At 45.5% G+C, this 16,239-nt stretch overlaps 1 protein-coding gene across 6 annotated transcripts in view; it reads right to left on the bottom strand.

Moving 5' to 3' along the window:
* PKNOX2 (PBX/knotted 1 homeobox 2) overlaps window positions 1-16,239 on the bottom strand; it is a 292,403-nt gene that overhangs the window by 210,359 nt on the left and 65,805 nt on the right. For 2 of the 6 annotated variants that reach the window (XM_070457345.1, XM_070457348.1), the window contains exon 2: window positions 1,907-2,048. The exons of the other annotated variants lie outside the window; for them this stretch is intronic. The gene's annotated coding sequence lies outside the window, so the exon portion shown is untranslated. The remainder of the gene's footprint in view (window positions 1-1,906; window positions 2,049-16,239) is intronic. 6 annotated transcript variants of the gene reach the window in all.

Below are 16,239 nucleotides of genomic sequence, written 5' to 3'. Positions count from 1 at the left end.
TAAATGAAATAAATTTGAAAATAAAAAAAATCTTATTACAATCCTATTACTCTAAACCATCAAATGATTATATACTATGTCCACATGCAAATCCATTTTAGTTTTTTACTGAGTTGTAGAAAAAGATTTGACAAGAATAAATATACCAAATCCTACTCTTAACATTCAAAAGTCAATTACAAAAGTCATACATTGGGAATTTCCCCAGTGGTCCAGGGGTTAAGAATATGCAGGGGACATGGGGTCAATTCCTGATCTGGGAAGATTTCACATGCCAAGGGGCAATGAATCTTGTGCACCACAACCACTGAAGTCCAAGCGCCCAGAGCCCACATTTCACAACAAGAGAAGCCCTTGCACTGAAACTAGAGAGTAGCCCCTGCTTGCCTCAACTAGAGAAAACCCATGCATAGCAACAAAACCCCAGCACAGTCAAAAAAATCACAAATTGGGGTGACCTGGTTTTTTAAAAAAGGGCAAGTGTTATTTGAGTTAAATGCAAGTTGAGGTAGAGCCCAGGGTGTGATGTTGCTGCCAAACCCATTACATTGATCTCAGTTGCCTTAATAGCTGTATGATAGGCAACCAAGAGAATGGTCCTCTCACTTTAGACTTATCGATCTACATTACTTTTAGATGCAATTTTGACATCATATTTTAATAACTTTGATGATGATGAGTAGAAGAGAGAGGTGAGCAAAGGTGTCTAGTGGTCAAAGTACTGGCTAAAAGTTTAGTAATTCAAAGCACAACCTCTGGAATCAGACAGTACAGGTGTCCATCACAGCCCCACCACTTCCTGGCAGTGGGCCCATGGGTAAGTTACTTAACATCTCTATGTCACAGTTTTTCATATGTTGTTCTTCAGTTGCTAAGTCATGTTTGACTTTTTGCAACCTCATGGACTGTAGCACACCAGGTTCCTCTGTCCTTCACTATCTTCCAGAGTTTGCTCAGATTCATGTCCATTAAGTCAGTGATGCTATCTAACTATCTCATCCTCACCACATCCTTTTCCTTTTGCCTTCAATTTTTCACAGCATCAGGGTCATTTTCAAAGAGTCAGCTCTTTACATCAAGTAGTCAAGTATTGCAGCTTCAGCATCAGACCTTCCAATGAATGTTCACGGTTGATTTCCTTCAGGATTGACTAGTTTGATCTCTTTGTGGTCCAAAGGGACTCTCAAGAGTCTTCTCCAGTACCACAATTCAGAAGCATCAGTTCTTTGGCACTCAGCCTTCTTTATGGTTCAACTCTCACATATATAAATGACTACTGGCAAAACCATAGCTTAGATTATACAGATTTTTGTTGGTAAAGTGATGTCTCTGCTTTCTAATATACTGTCTAGGTTTGTCATGGGCTTCCCTGGTAGCTCAGCTGGTAAAGAATATGCCTGAAATGTAGGATACCCCAGTTCAATTCCTGGGTCAGGAAGATCCCTGGGAGAAGGGATAGGCTACCCACTCCAGGATTGTTGGGCTTCCCTGTTGGTTCAGATGGTAAAGAATCCACCTGCAATGCAGGAGACCTGAATTTGATCCATGGGTTGGGAAGATCCCCTGGAGGAGGGAATAGCAACCCACTCCAGTATTCTTGCCTGGAGAATTCCCATGGACAGAGGACCCTGGCAGGCTACAGTCCATGGGGTTGCAAAGAGTTGGACATGACAGAGCATCTAAGCACAGCACAGCACAAGTTTGTCATAGCTTTCCTTCCAAGGAGCAAACATTTTTAAATTTCATGGTTGCAGTCACTGTTTGCAGTGATTTCGGAGTTCAAGAAAATAAAATCTTTCACTGCTTCCATTTCCCCCCCTTCTATTTGCCACGAAGTAATGGGACCAGATGCCATGATCTTAGTTTTTAATGTTGAGTTTCAAGTTTTTTCACTGTCCTCTTTCACCTTCATCAAGAGGTTCTTCAGTTCCTCTTCACTTTCTGCCATTAAAGTAGTATCATCTGAATGTCTGAGGTTGCTGATATTTCTCTCAGCAATCTTGATTCCAGCTTGTGATTCATCAGTCCAGCATTTCACATGATGTATTCTGCATATAAGATAAATAAACAGGGTGACAATATACAGCCTTGGCATACTCTTTTCCCAATTTTGAACCAGTCCACTGTTCCATGCCCAGTTCTAACTGTTGCTTCTTGACCCACATACAGGTTTCTCAAGAGGCAGATAAGGTGGTCTGGTATTCCCATCTCTTTAAGAATTTTCCAGTTTGTTGTGATCCACACAGTCAAAGCCTTTAGCATATTTAATGAAGCAGAAGAAGATGTTTTTCTGGAATTCCCATGCTTTCTCCATGAATGTCAGCAATTTGGCCTCTCTGTCCTCTGCCTTTCCTAAACCCAGCTTATACATCTCGAGGTTCTCAGCTCACATACTATTATAGCCTAGCTTGAAGAACTTTGGGCATAACCTAGCTAGCATGTAAAATGAGTGCAATTATATGAAACTTGAACATTCTTTTGGATTGCCCTTCTTTGGGACTGGAATGAAAACTGACCTTTTCCAGTCCTGTGGCCACTACTGAGTTTTCTAAATGTGCTGGCATATTGAGTGCAGCACTGTAACAGCATCATCTTTTAGGAGTTTTAAATAGCTCAGCTGGAATTCCATCACCTTCAGTAGCTTTATTTGTAGTAATGCTTCCTAAGGACCACTTGACTTCACATTCCAGGATGTCTGGCTCTAGGTGAGTGACCACACCATCATGGTTATTCGGGTCATTAAGACCTTTTTTGTATAGTTTTTCTGTGTATTCTTGCCACCTCTTCTTAATCTCTTCTGCTCCTGGTAGGTCGCTTCTGTCCTTGCTATTGTGCCCATTCTTGCATGAAATGTTCATTTGGTGTCTCTAATTTTCTTGAAAAGATCTCTAGTCTTTCCCATTCTATTGTTTTCCTCTATTTCTTTGCACTGTTCATTTAAGAAGACCTTCTTATCTCTCCTTGCTATTCTCTGGAACGCTGCATTCAGTCGGGTATGTCGTTCCCTTTCTTCCTTGCCTTTTGCTTCTCTTCTTTTCTTTGCTATTTGTAAAGCCTCCTCAGACAACCACTTTGCCTTCTTGCATTTCCTTTTCATTGGTATTATTTTCATTGTTTACTACCTCCTGTACAATGTTAATGAGTTTTTGTCCATAGTTCTCAGTTCCCATCTGTAAAATGGGGCTAATGAGGGTTCTGTTCTGCCTTTGAGGTTGGCTGTAAGGGTTGACTGAATCCATATACTGTAAAGTGCCTAGAACAGTGCTTTGTTCAAAATAAGCACGCATTGCATATTACCTGTCATTGTTGTTATTTTAATTATCAGGGGCCATGAGGTAGAAGATACAGGAGAAGAAACTAGAGATGGACCTCCATTTGCTCCTCTCTAACATGACGCATTGGTTCCAGTTCTATTGACAACAATCTCTCTCCCACATGGAGTTCCTCCATATATTTGAAGAGCGGCTGGTGTTGCTCCACAGGGTAGACTTAGGGCTAATTGACAGATATTAGAGGAAGCCAACCTGCAGTTCAATATATAAGGACTTCTCTAGTCCGAAGAACCATCCAACAGCGAGTAAGGCTTCCTTGGAAAGTGAGCTTCCAACTCAGGAAAGAGGATCCTGTGTTGGGTAAGAAGATGCTCCTGAGCATGGTCTCCCAGACGTGGCTCCCCTCACCCATAAAACATTGAAAAGAAAACACTGGGAGACTGGGAGGGGTGACAAACATGCATATCGATAAAATATTAAAAGTGTCTTCTTTTATCATTGTTTGATAAAGTAAATCAACCCTTCAAAGTAAGGTGAACACAAAGGGCCACTCACTGAGCTCTCTGAAATGAATGGGGCATCATAACCAGCATCATCCCTGCTCTGCCACCATCGTGTCTGTCTCCTCTTTCTGTCTCTGCCTCTTTTGGTCTCTATGTGTCCATCTCTCTCACACCCAACACTCATGCACACATATGGGCACACGCAGCCTCTCCACACTGTCCTTGTTTGCCACACCTCACTCTGCACCAGCGGAAAAGTCTTCCTATCTGGCACTGACCCAGGAATGCGCGCTGGGGAGCCATGTGCATGTCATTTTAGGGCCTTCCAGGGCCATCAGCCTTTCATCCTGGAATGCCACATCAAAGGCCTTGTGACAAGCAGCCCTTCCATAACACAAACAGAATCTAAACTCAGGCCTGCCTTACTCACTAAAGAAGACAGATTTGAATCATAAATGGGATTGACTATTCACATTCATAAATATGTGGACATTCATGAAATGGTAAATGAGGAGGGAGCTGAAGAACATTCATCATTAAGAGGTTGGGGGGGACAGAAGAAAGCTTCCCACAGGAGGGAGCATCCTAGAACTTGACTCTGCATGCCCAAGGAGAGCTGAGCCAGCTCCCACAAAGCATCCTGGGTAAGAGAGAAGGCTGGAGGGAGATGAACTTGGAACTTGGCAAGACAGGGCTGGGGGAGGGGGGGTGTCTAACACAGAGGCCACGAGACCAAGGGTGTCATGGGTTCACGCCCTGACTCCATCGTTAACTTACTGTGTGGTCTTGAACATGGAACTTTAACCACTGCCTGATTCAGTTTCCCCATCTGCAAAATGATAGTGTTTGGCTAGATAATTCTGGAAGCATGTGACTTCTACACATCTCTGATGTTACCCAGACTCACCTCTTCCCCCACTCTGCCCACCCACCCATGGGGGCCCTGAAGTAGCTCAGTCTATGATTGTGGTTAAGAACAGAGACACAGGAGGCAGACAGTTCCAGGTTTAGCATGGGTCCATCACCTCCCTAACCTTAATCTCTACAGACATCAATGCTTGCATCTTTAAAAGGGGAATAAGAGCAGCACCTTTAAATGAGGTGATGCCCCAAGAGCACTTTGTGCAATGCTTGGAACATACTCATAACAACGAATGGGGCTGCTGTTGCTGCTCTTCAGCACGAGGAGGTGAGGGCTGGCAGCAGCTCGATGGGGAAAGGGAGGCAAATCAAGAAGCCTGAGGGCCTCTGCCTTCATCCCACCACCCATGACAAGCCGCTCTGCTCTTCCCCGGACCAGGCCCTTATGAGGAGGACAAATCGTGACAACCTGTTGTCAGGCACCCGGAGTCTCTCTGGATCTCTGGATCTCTGAGAAACCTCTGTAGGAACATAAGCAAAACTCCCCAAAGAGAAACAAAACGTAAAAAAGACACTCCCAGGGCTTCCCTGGTGGCTCAGTGGTAAGGAGTCCGCCTGCTGATGCAGGAGACTTGGGCTCGATCCCTGGCCTGGGAAAATCCCACATGCTGTGGAGCAACGAAGCCCCTGCATCCCGACTACCGAGCGTGTGCTCTAGAGCCCGGGAGCTCCAATGTCAGAGCCTGAGCTCTAGAGCCCGGGAGCCCCAGCTGCTGACGCCCTCACTCTAGAGCCCTTGTTCTGCAACAAGAGAACCCACCGCAATGAGAATCCCACATACCAGACGAAAGAGTAGCCCTGATCGGCACAACTAGAGAAAGCCCACACAGCCACGAAGACCCAGCGCAGACAAAAATAAATAAATAAGACCCTCCAAGACAGAGTCACCTGCAGGGTCACCGTGGGTCCTGCCTCTCCCGCCTCATCACCCCGAGAACCCTCTCTACTCCGCCTCTGCTCCCCTCACACACACCCCCCATGACGGCTCGCTGTGCTTTATGTTAATGTCAGAGTGAGGCTGTCCGTCAGTTACAGCGTCGCAGGCCCTGAGCACCAGCCTCTCGGTGACACAACGACTGAGGAAATGAACACCGGGAGACTCGGCTGGCACTAAGCGCTCGGCTCTGAGAAACGTACCGGCCCAGCCCTGAGGGTGCTGCACAGGTCCCCTCAGAACCTGGTGAGAACAGGCTCCTTTCCCGCCGTCCTCAGCCTCCTGGGCTGCTGGCAGGTCTGGGCGCCCAGCTGCAGAGAGGACCAGGGAAATTCCCTCAGCCATGCCCTCCGGCCTCAGTCCGAGACTCTAAGCCAGGTCCTACACCTGTAAAGAGGGCACCCTCGGGAACGAGAAAACACCAAACCCAAGACGTACTTATTCTCCACCAGGAACATCACTGCTCTTCTTCCTGGCCCATCGTCACTTGCCTTAGGCTTCCTTCTCTCCCCTGGGCCGCTAATCCATCTCTGGGCCTCCAGCCTCATCCCCTTTCGGCCCGTCCACCACTTCCCCCAAGCCCGGGATGTCCCTGAAACACAAATTCCGTCACGTCCGTTCCTCCTCCAAACCCTCCAAGGACAGCTCAGCGTCTGGCAGAGGTCACCCACCAGCAGCCCTGAGCCAGCCTCTTGCCTGCTTGATGTTTTTGTAAACACAGACAACATCTAAAAAGCTGAAAATTTCACATTTGAAAATCCAGATCCTAGGTTTTCTCCCAGATTCGGGATGAACGCCAATCTTAACATCTTCACGTGGCAGTCTCTGGATGACACCAAGTGTCAGAGGCCCCCTTTTCAGGCGTGGGTCCCCCTGTTTGTCTCACAGAGAGAAGGCAGGTGTCGCTTGCAAGAAGCCCACAGGGCCGGGCACCTGGAGGCTGACTCAGCTGCCGGCTGAGGGCTCAAGGTGACAGCGTGGAGGTGGCTCATTGCGTTCTCAGCCGCGCTGTTCTCAGCCAGGCCCACAAGTATTCCTCCTTCTCTCTCCCCTGGATCGCTGCTCCACCTCTGGCCAGGAGACAGCCAGAGAAGGTCCTAGGGCAGTTTCTAGGAATGCCAGGACTACGGGGCCCCACCCCTGAGTCCAGCCTCTCCCCACCCCCAACTCAGTAGAGGCTGCACCCCCTCCCTTTATTTCCATCCCACTGTTCCTATCAAAGCCCTAACCGCACATATTTTGTTAATTGTACAAACCTAATGGGGGAATGCATTGGCAAAAAAGGGTAATGGCCATCAGACCAGCAATAAAACAAAATTAATGGCCCATAGGAAGAAATCATGTCCACTTAATCCTGGCTCTGAAACTCTAATAGAATAATGGAATACCAGCGGAGGGGTTTTTCTCTCCATGCAGATTGCTTACACCATGTTAATCACTTGCAAAGCAGGCCACATACCACTCCGGCTCACATGACCCTCCAGGGAAAGTAGCAGACCAGAAACATTTAGTGCCAGGCTCATTACTGACATGCCCCACCAGCAGCGACACCTTCCCCCCTTCCCCACCTCCCCAGGTGACTCTGGGACAGCAAGTGGGGGTGTCATTGAGAGCCATCAGGTGTGGTGGGCCGGAAAGCAAGACACACGACACCTAACAATAGCAGACCTTTATTGAGTGCTTACTATGTGCCAGACACTGGGCTGGCTGAGCGCTTTCCATGTACTGGATTACATCTTCATCTTCTGTAGCTAGAGGCCAGCAAGATAGCCATTAGCTACCTCTGGCTTTTTATTTATTTTTTAAGTTTTTTAAAAAAAATTAAAAAAAATTATTTTTGGCTATGCTGGATCTTGATTGCTATGTGCGAGCTTTCTCTAGTTGTGGTGAGCAGCGGCTCCTCTCTAGTTATGGTGCTCAGGCTTCTCATTGCGGGGGCTTCTCTTGTTGCAGAATCTTCCCTGTAGCTCAGAGGGTAAAGAATCTGCCTGCAATGCAGGAGACCCAGGTTCGATCCCTAGGTCGGGAAGATCCTCTGGAGAAGGAAATGGCAACCCACTCCAGTACTCTTGCCCGGAGAATCCCAAGGACAGAGGAGCCTGGCGGGCCACAGTCCGTGGGGTCCCAAAGAGTGGGACACCACTGAGTGACTAACACTACTCCTCCTCCTCCTGTTGCAGAGCAGGGCTCTAGGGCACGTGGGCTCTTTAGTCTCAGTTCCCAGGATCTAGAGCACAGACTCAGTAGTTATGGCACACGGGCTGAGTTGCTCTGCCACATGTGGGATAAAACCAGTGTCTCCTGCACTGGCAGATAGATTCTTTTGCACCAAGCCACCAAGGAAAGCCCTATTTCTATTTTTTTTTTTTAAGGTAAGCTTTTTTGTTGTTGTTTGGCTGTATCACGAGGCACATGGGATCTTAGTTCCCCAACCATGGATGAACCCATGCCTCCTGTATTGGGAGCAGGGAGTCTTAACCACAGGACCATCTGCCAAGGGAGTCCCCACATCTGGCTTTCAAAATACAAATCATAATTCATAAAAATTAAATAAAATCTAAAATCTAGTCTACCAATTCACTGGCCACATTTCAAATGCTCGACAGCCATGTGTGGCTGTTGCACTGGGAGGCCCAGAAAGACCAGGCTCCCGTCATCACAGGCAGACAGTGCCGCTCTAGTACACGAAAGTCAATTGTCTTGCTCATCGAACTGATTCTGAAATCAAGGCACAGAGAGGTGAGGCAAGCAGCCCAAGGTCATGGCTGAGCTGGGTTCGAGCCCAGGTCCCATTCAGCCTGGCTCCGAATCCCCACCCTCCACACAATTTCTTGATAGAACAAGTGGTCGAGGTGGCTAGGAGACCCTTTGACAGTTAGCTGTAGACAGACCCTTCTGTCCGCCACAGGCCCCCGGGCCCCCAGAGAGCAGACAGACGCCAGGACTCTGCTTGGGGGTCAGCACTGTGGGGTTTCAAACCCCGGAAGGTCGCCTGGAGAAGGAGGGCTTCATACTTCATCCAGCCCAACCTCCCTCAATTTATGGATGAAGAAACCAATTCACAGAAATGTCAAGTGGCTTGTCCAAAGTCAGACAGCTGATTAGTGACAGAGTTCAGATTTCCTGACGACCATGCCTCACTGGCCAAGGAAGAGGACAGAGCAAGGCCCTGAGAGAACGAAAGAGAAGGAGGCGGTGTCCCTCCAGCCTTCCTGGGGAGTCGGAGAAGCAGCAGAGGAAGAAAGAGGGGCAGCCCACAGGCCTAAAAACTGCAGTGGTTCAGAGCTTGACACTGCATGGCTACTATCTTTGGAAAAAATAGTAAGTCAAGATCTATTGCAATTAAAAATACACAGACACTTCTCCTCAGCAGCCCCAGTCTGAGAATGTATCCTATAGAAAGGAAAGTACGAGAGATTTCCCTGGAAGTCTAGTGGTTAAGACCCCAAACTTCCAGTGCATGGACTGTGGGCTTGATATCTGCTCGGAGAACTAAGATCCCACATGCCAAATGACATGGCCAAGAAATAAAAATAAATAAATACAATCTTTTAAAAAAGGAAAGTACCCATGCATGAGGATAATGCAGCAGCAATTTGTAGTGTGAAGGAGTGAAAAAGAAGCTAGATATCCATCAGGTGAGGAATGTTTGAATAACCTGCAATACAGCTATACTATCATTAAATGCTGCTATTCAAAAGGGCAGGGCTTCCCTGGTAGCTCAGCTGGTAAAGAATCCACCTGCAGTGAGGGAGGCCTGGGTTTGACCCCTGGGTTGGGAAAATCCATGAAGGAAGGCATGGCAACCCACTCCAGTATTCTTGCCTGGAGAATTCCATGGACAGAGGAGCCTGGAGGATGACAGTCCATGGGGTTGCAAAGAGTTGAATATAACTGAGCAAAGCACAGTGCATTCAAAAGAGCAAGTTAGATATACATCTTTTGCCGCAAGACATGGCCAGAATGTTCCAAGTAAGAAAACTGAGGAGCAGAATGATGTGTGTGGTGTGATTCCATTTCTGTAAAAATAGAGAAAAACTCCAGATTGAGTGCATCCATGTGCATGAGTCTGTGAGAGCACAGAGATGGAAGGAACAGCCCGTGTGTTCAAGGCCGGTGCTGATGTGGGACAAGGAACAGGAGGACCACTGCCGTTCGAACACCTTTGCCTGGTTTCAGGTTGCAGTGAGTGCGGCCACTTTTGTAATTTTTGAAAAGAAACTCAATTTTTTTTGACAATTGCTCAGTCGTGTCCTACTCTTTGTGACTGCATGGACTATACAGTCCATGGAATTCTCCAGGCCAGAATACTGGAGTGGGTAGCCTTTCCCTTCTCCAGGGATCTTCCCAACCCAGGGATCAAACCCAGGTCTCCCACATTGCAGGCAGATTCTTTACCAATTGATCTATCAATAACGAAAAGAAGATAACTGACAAAAGAAAGAAAAACAGGCTGGACTTGGGAGGCAGTCAAATCCGACTTCAAACCTGCCTTACTGGGAATTCCCTGGTGGTCCAGTGGCTACGACTCCAAGCTCCCAATGCAGGGGGCCCAGGTTTGATTCCTGGTCAGGGAACTAGATCTCACATTCTGCAACTCAGACCCAGAGCAGCCAAATAAATAAATTACAAAAAAACAAAAAAACCTGCCTTACTAGCTGCATTGTGTTGGGCAAGTTACTTAACCTCTGTCCATCTTTGTTTCCTTACCTGGAAACTAATGATAATAATATCATAGCATGGTTGGTGGTGGGGGAGTGGGTGGAGATTGATAATAAAATGAATTTAAAGCTACTCAATAGCCTGGACCTTTTAAAGCAACATTGACAGACTGGTCTGCCCAGTACACAGAGGTACTTTCTTAATTGACACTTCTGGGCACTGATGTAGGAATTAATCATATGCTTCTCAGGGCCCCTGTATTTTGTCTTATATTAAAGTTCTATTACGTATGTCTTCTTCCTAGAACATAAGTTCCTTGTGAGCAGGAATAGTACCTTGATTATTTATTCCTTCATCCAGCCATCCATTTATTATTTAGTTAATAATAACTGAGTACATCATGCAGAGTACAATATGCAGAGTACATCATCAGAAATGCTGGACTGGATGAAGCACAAGTTGGAATACACATTGCCAGGAGAAATATCAATAACCTCAGACATGCAGATGACACCACCCTTATGGCAGAAAGTGAAGAAGAACTAAAGAGCCTCTTGATGAAAGTGAAAGAGGAGAGTGGAAAAAGTTGACTTAAAGCTCAACATTCAGAAAACTAAGATCATGGCATCCAGTCCCATCACTTCATGGCAAATAGATGGAGAAACAGTGGAAACAGTGGCAGACTATTTTGGGGGGCTCCAAAATCACTGCAGGTGGTGATTGCAGCCATGAAATTAAAAGACACTTACTCCTTGGAAGGAAAGTTATGACCAACCTAGATAGCATATTAAAAAGCAGAGACATTACTCTGCCAACAAAGGTCCATCTAGTCAAAGCTATGGTTTTTCCAGTAGTCATGTCTGGATGTGAGAGTTGGACTATAAAGAAAGCTGAGTGCCGAAGAATTGATGCTTTTGAACTGTGGTGTTGGAGAAGACTCTTAAGAGTCCCTTGGACTGCAAGGAGATCCAACCAGTCCATCCTGAAGGAAATCAGTCCTGAATAATCACTGGAAGGACTGATGTTGAAGCTGAAACTCCAATACTTTGGCCACCTCATGTGAAGAGTTGACTCACTGGAAAAGACCCTGATGCTGGGAGGGGTTGGGGGCAGGAGGAGAAGGGGATGACAGAGGATGAGATGGTTGGATGGCATCACCGACTCGATGGACATGAGTTTGAGTAAACTCCGGGAGTTGGTGATGGACAGGGAGGCCTGGCATGCTGCAGTCCATGGGGTCGTGAAGAGTTGGACACGACTGAGCGACTGAACTGGACTGAACTATTAATAACTGAATAATTGCGTCTTAGACACATGCACCAACACTGTGCCTGACATCAGAGATGCAACAATAAATAGAACAGAAAAGCTCCTGCTTTCATGGAGCTCATATTCTAATAGTTCACATTATATAATTCACAATTATATAATGTTGGAATGATAAGCACTGAAGAAAAAAGACGCCCAAGGCAAGAACTTACTGTACAGCACAGGGAACTCCGCTCAATGTTATGTTCCAGGCTGGATGGAAAGGGAGTTTGGGGGAGAATGGACACGTGTATTAGTATATGTATGGCTGAGTCCCTTTGCTGTCCCCCTGAAACTATCACAACACTGAAAATACACTATACCCTAATACAAAATAAAAAGGTTTCTTGGTTTGGCAACAGGCTAGGGAGCAGAAGTGACTGGGGAGGGCGTCTTCGAGAGGGTGGACAAGAAAGAGCCTCAGAGTTCCCTAAGAAAGTCCTCTTCGGGCATATTCCACAGACCCAGTGAGGTTAGTATTTATGCAAATGATGTTAGTTGAAGAACAAAGTAAAAATAGATTCGATGGAGAACAGAGGATAATTAAGACTCCTTAAAAAACATCCCTCTACTTCTAAGTTTATTCCCCAAAGAATTGAAAGCAGGGACTCAAAAAGCCAATTTGTATTCCCATGTTCATAGCAGCATCATTCATAGGAGCCAGAAAGTGAAAGCAACACAAGCATCCACGGCTGGATGACGGATAAACAAAAGGTGGTCTCTAAGTACTATGGAGTATGGTTCAACCCAACAAAAGGAAGGACAAGCGCTACAACGCATGTGAACCTGGAGAACATTGAGCTTTGTGAGATAGTCCAATCACAAAGTAACAAGTGCTGCAAGGTTCCACTCACATGAGGTACCCAGAGTACTCACATTTACAGAGGGAAAATAGAATGGGGGTAATCAGGGACGCAACTGTGGGCAGGAATCCCTTAGAAGAAATGGAGTAGCCATTGTGGTCAACAAAAGAGTCTGAAATGCAGTACATCGATGCAATCTCAAAAATGACAGAATGATCTCTGTTCATTTCCAAGGCAGACCATTCAATATCACGGTAATCCAAGCCTATGCCCCAACCAGTCATGCTGAAGAAGCTGAAGTTGAATGGTTCTATGAAGACCTACAAGACCTTTTAGAACTAACACCCAAAAAAGATGTCCTTTTCATTATAGGCGACTGGAATGCAAAAGTAGGAAGTCAAGAAACACCTGGAGTAACAGGCAAATTTGGCCTTGGAGTACGGAATGAAGCAGAGCAAAGGCTACTAGAGTTCTGCCAAGAGAATACAGTGGTCATAGCAAACACCCTCCTCCAACAACACAAGAGAAGACTCTACACAGGGACATCACCAGATGGTCAACACCGAAATCAGATTGATTATATTCTTTGCAGCCAAAGATGGAGAAGCTCTATAGAGTCAGCAAAAACAAGACTGGGAGCTGACTGTGGCTCAGATCATGAACTCCTTATTGCCAAATTCAGACTTAAACTGAAGAAAGTAGGGATAACCACTAGACCGATTCAGGTATGACCTAAATCAAATCCCTTATGACTATACAGTGGAAGGGAGAAATAGATTGAAGGGATTAGATCTGATAGACAGAGTGCCTGATGAAATATGGACAGAGGTTCGTGACATTGTACAGGAGACAGGGATCAAGACCATCCCCATGGAAAAGAAATGCAAAAAGGCAAAATGGTTGTCTGAGGAGGCCTTACAAATAGCTGTGAAAAGAAGAGAAGCGAAAAGCAAGGAGAAAAGGAAAGATATTCCCATTTGAATGCAGAGTTCCAAAGAAAAGCCAGGAGAGATAAGAAAGTCTTCCTCAGTGATCAATGCAAAGAAATAGAGGAAAACAACAGAATGGGAAAGACTAGAGATCTCTTCAAGGAAATTAGAGATACCAAGGGAACGTTTCATGCAAGGATAGGTTTGATAAAGGACAGAAATGGTATGGACCTAACAGAAGCAGAAGATATTAAGAAGAGGTGGCAAGAATACACAGAAGAACTGTACAAAAAAGATCTTCACGATGCACATAATCTCCATTGTGAGAGATTATGTGCACTCACCTAGAGCCAGACATCCTGGAATGTGAAGTCAAGTGGGCCTTAGGAAGCATCACTATGAACAAAGCTAGTGGAGGTGATGGAATTCCAGTTGAGCTATTTCAAATCCTGAAAGATGATGCTGTGAAAGTGCTGCACTCAATATGCCAGCAAATTTGGAAAACTCAGCAGTGGCCACAGGACTGAAAAAGGTCAGTTTTCATTCCAATCCAAAAGAAAGGCAATGCCAAAGAATGTTCAAACTACTGCACAATTGCACTCATCTCACACGCTAGTAAAGTAATGCTCAAAATTCTCCAAGCCAGGCTTCAGCAATACATGAACCGTGAACTTCCAGATGTTCAAGCTGGTTTTAGAAAAGGCAGAGAAACCAGAGATCAAATTGCCAACATCCGCTGGATCATCAAAAAAGCAAGAGAGTTCCAGAAAAACATCTATTTCTGCTTTTATTGACTATGCCAAAGCCTTTGACTGTGTGGATCACAATAAACTGTGGAAAATTCTGAAAAAGATGGGAATACCAGACCACCTGACCTCTTGAGAAACCTGCAGGTCAGGAAACAACAGTTAGAACTGAACATGGAATAACAGACTGGTTCCAAATAGGAAAAGGAGTACATCAAGGCTGTATATTGTCACCCTGCTTGTTTAACTTATATGCAGAGTACATCATGAGAAATGCTGGGCTGGAGGAAGCACAAGCTAGAATCAAGATTGCCGGGAGAAATATCAGTCACCTCAGATATGCAGATGACACCACCCTTATGGCAGAAAGTGAAGAGGAACTAAAAAGCCTCTTGATGAAAGTGAAAGAGGAGAGTGAAAAAGTTGGTTTAAAGCTCAGCATTCAGAAAACTAAGATCATGGCATCCAGTGCCATCACTTCATGGGAAATAGATGGGGAGACAGTGGAAACAGTGTCAGGCTTTATTTTTTTGGGCTCCAAAATCACTGCAGATGGTGACTGCAGCCATGAAATTGAAAGACACTTACTCCTTGGAAGGAAAGTTATGACCAACCTAGATAGCACATTAGAAAGCAGAGACATTATTTTGCCAACAAAGGTCCATCTAGTCAAGGCTATGGTTTCTCCAGTGGTCATGTATGGATGTGAGAGTTGGACTATGAAGAAAGCTGAGCGCCGAAAAATTGATGCTTTTGAACTATGGTGTTGGAGAAGACTCTTAAGAGTCCCTTGGACTGCAAGGAGATCCAACCAGTCCATTCTAAAGGAAATCAGTCCTGGGTGTTCATTGGAAGGACTGATGCTGAAGCTGAAACTCCAATACTTTGGCCACCTCATGCGAAGAGTTGACTCATTGGAAAAGATCCTGATGCTGGGAGGTATTGGGGGCAGGAGGAGAAGGGGACAACAGAGGATGAGATGGCTGGATGGCATCACCGACTCGATGGACATGGGTTTGAGTAAACTCCGGGAGTTGGTGATGGACAGGGAGGCCTGGTGTGCTGTGATTCATGGGGTCACAAAGAGTTGGACACGGCTGAGCAACTGAACTGAACTGAACTGAATCAAGGACTGGGGGAGAGAGATGAGGAGTTTTGGTTAATAGATACAGAGTTTCAGGGACTTCCCTGGTGGTCCGGTGGCTAACACCCTATGCTCCCCATGCAGGGGGCCTGGGTTCGGTCCCTGGTCAGGGAACTAGATCCTACATGCCACAATTAAAAGAGTTCACACACCACAACTAAAGAGATTCCACATGCTGTGACTAAAGACCCTGCATGTCACAGTCAAAACTGAAGAACCCATGTGCCGCAGCTAAGACCCAGTGCAATCAATAAATAAAGAAATAAATATTCTTTAAAAAATACAAAGTTTCAGTTCTGCAAGATCAAAGCATTTTATAAGTGGATTATGGTGATGGTTCAACATGAACCTCCAAATGTTCAAGGTGAATTTAGAAAAGGCAGAGGAACCAGAGATCAAATTGCCAACATCCGTTGGATCATCAAAAAAGCAAGAGAATTCCAGAAAAAAAATCTACTTCTGCTTTATCGATTACACTAAAGCCTTTGACTGTGTAGATCACAGTAAACTGTGGAAAATTCTTTAAGAGATGGGAATTCCAGACCACCTGACCTGCCTCCTGAGAAATCTGTATGAGGGTCAAGAAGCAACATAACCAGACAAAGAACAACAGACTTGTTCCAAATTAGGAAAGGAGCACATCAAGGCTGTATATTGCCATCCTGCTTATTTAACTTATATGCAGAGAACATCATGTGAAATGCTGGACTGGATGGTGCACAAGCTGGAATCTAGATTGCCGGGAGAAATATCAATAACCTCAGATATGCAGATGACACCACCCTTATGGCAGAAAGCAAAGAGGAACTGAAGAGCCTCTTGATGAAAGTGAAAAAGGAGAATGAAAAGCTGGCTTAAAACTCGAAATTCAAAAAATGAAGATCATGGCATCCAGTCCTATCACTTCATGGAAAATAGATGGGAAAACAATGGAAACAGTGACAGACTTTGTTTTCTTGGGCTCCAAAATCACTGCAGATGGTGACTACAGCCACGAAATTAAAAGACACTTGTTCC

Source organism: Odocoileus virginianus, chromosome 28, assembly GCF_023699985.2.
Source record: "Odocoileus virginianus isolate 20LAN1187 ecotype Illinois chromosome 28, Ovbor_1.2, whole genome shotgun sequence".
Lineage (NCBI taxonomy): Eukaryota > Metazoa > Chordata > Mammalia > Artiodactyla > Cervidae > Odocoileus > Odocoileus virginianus.
This window is presented reverse-complemented; position numbering and strand designations above follow the sequence as displayed.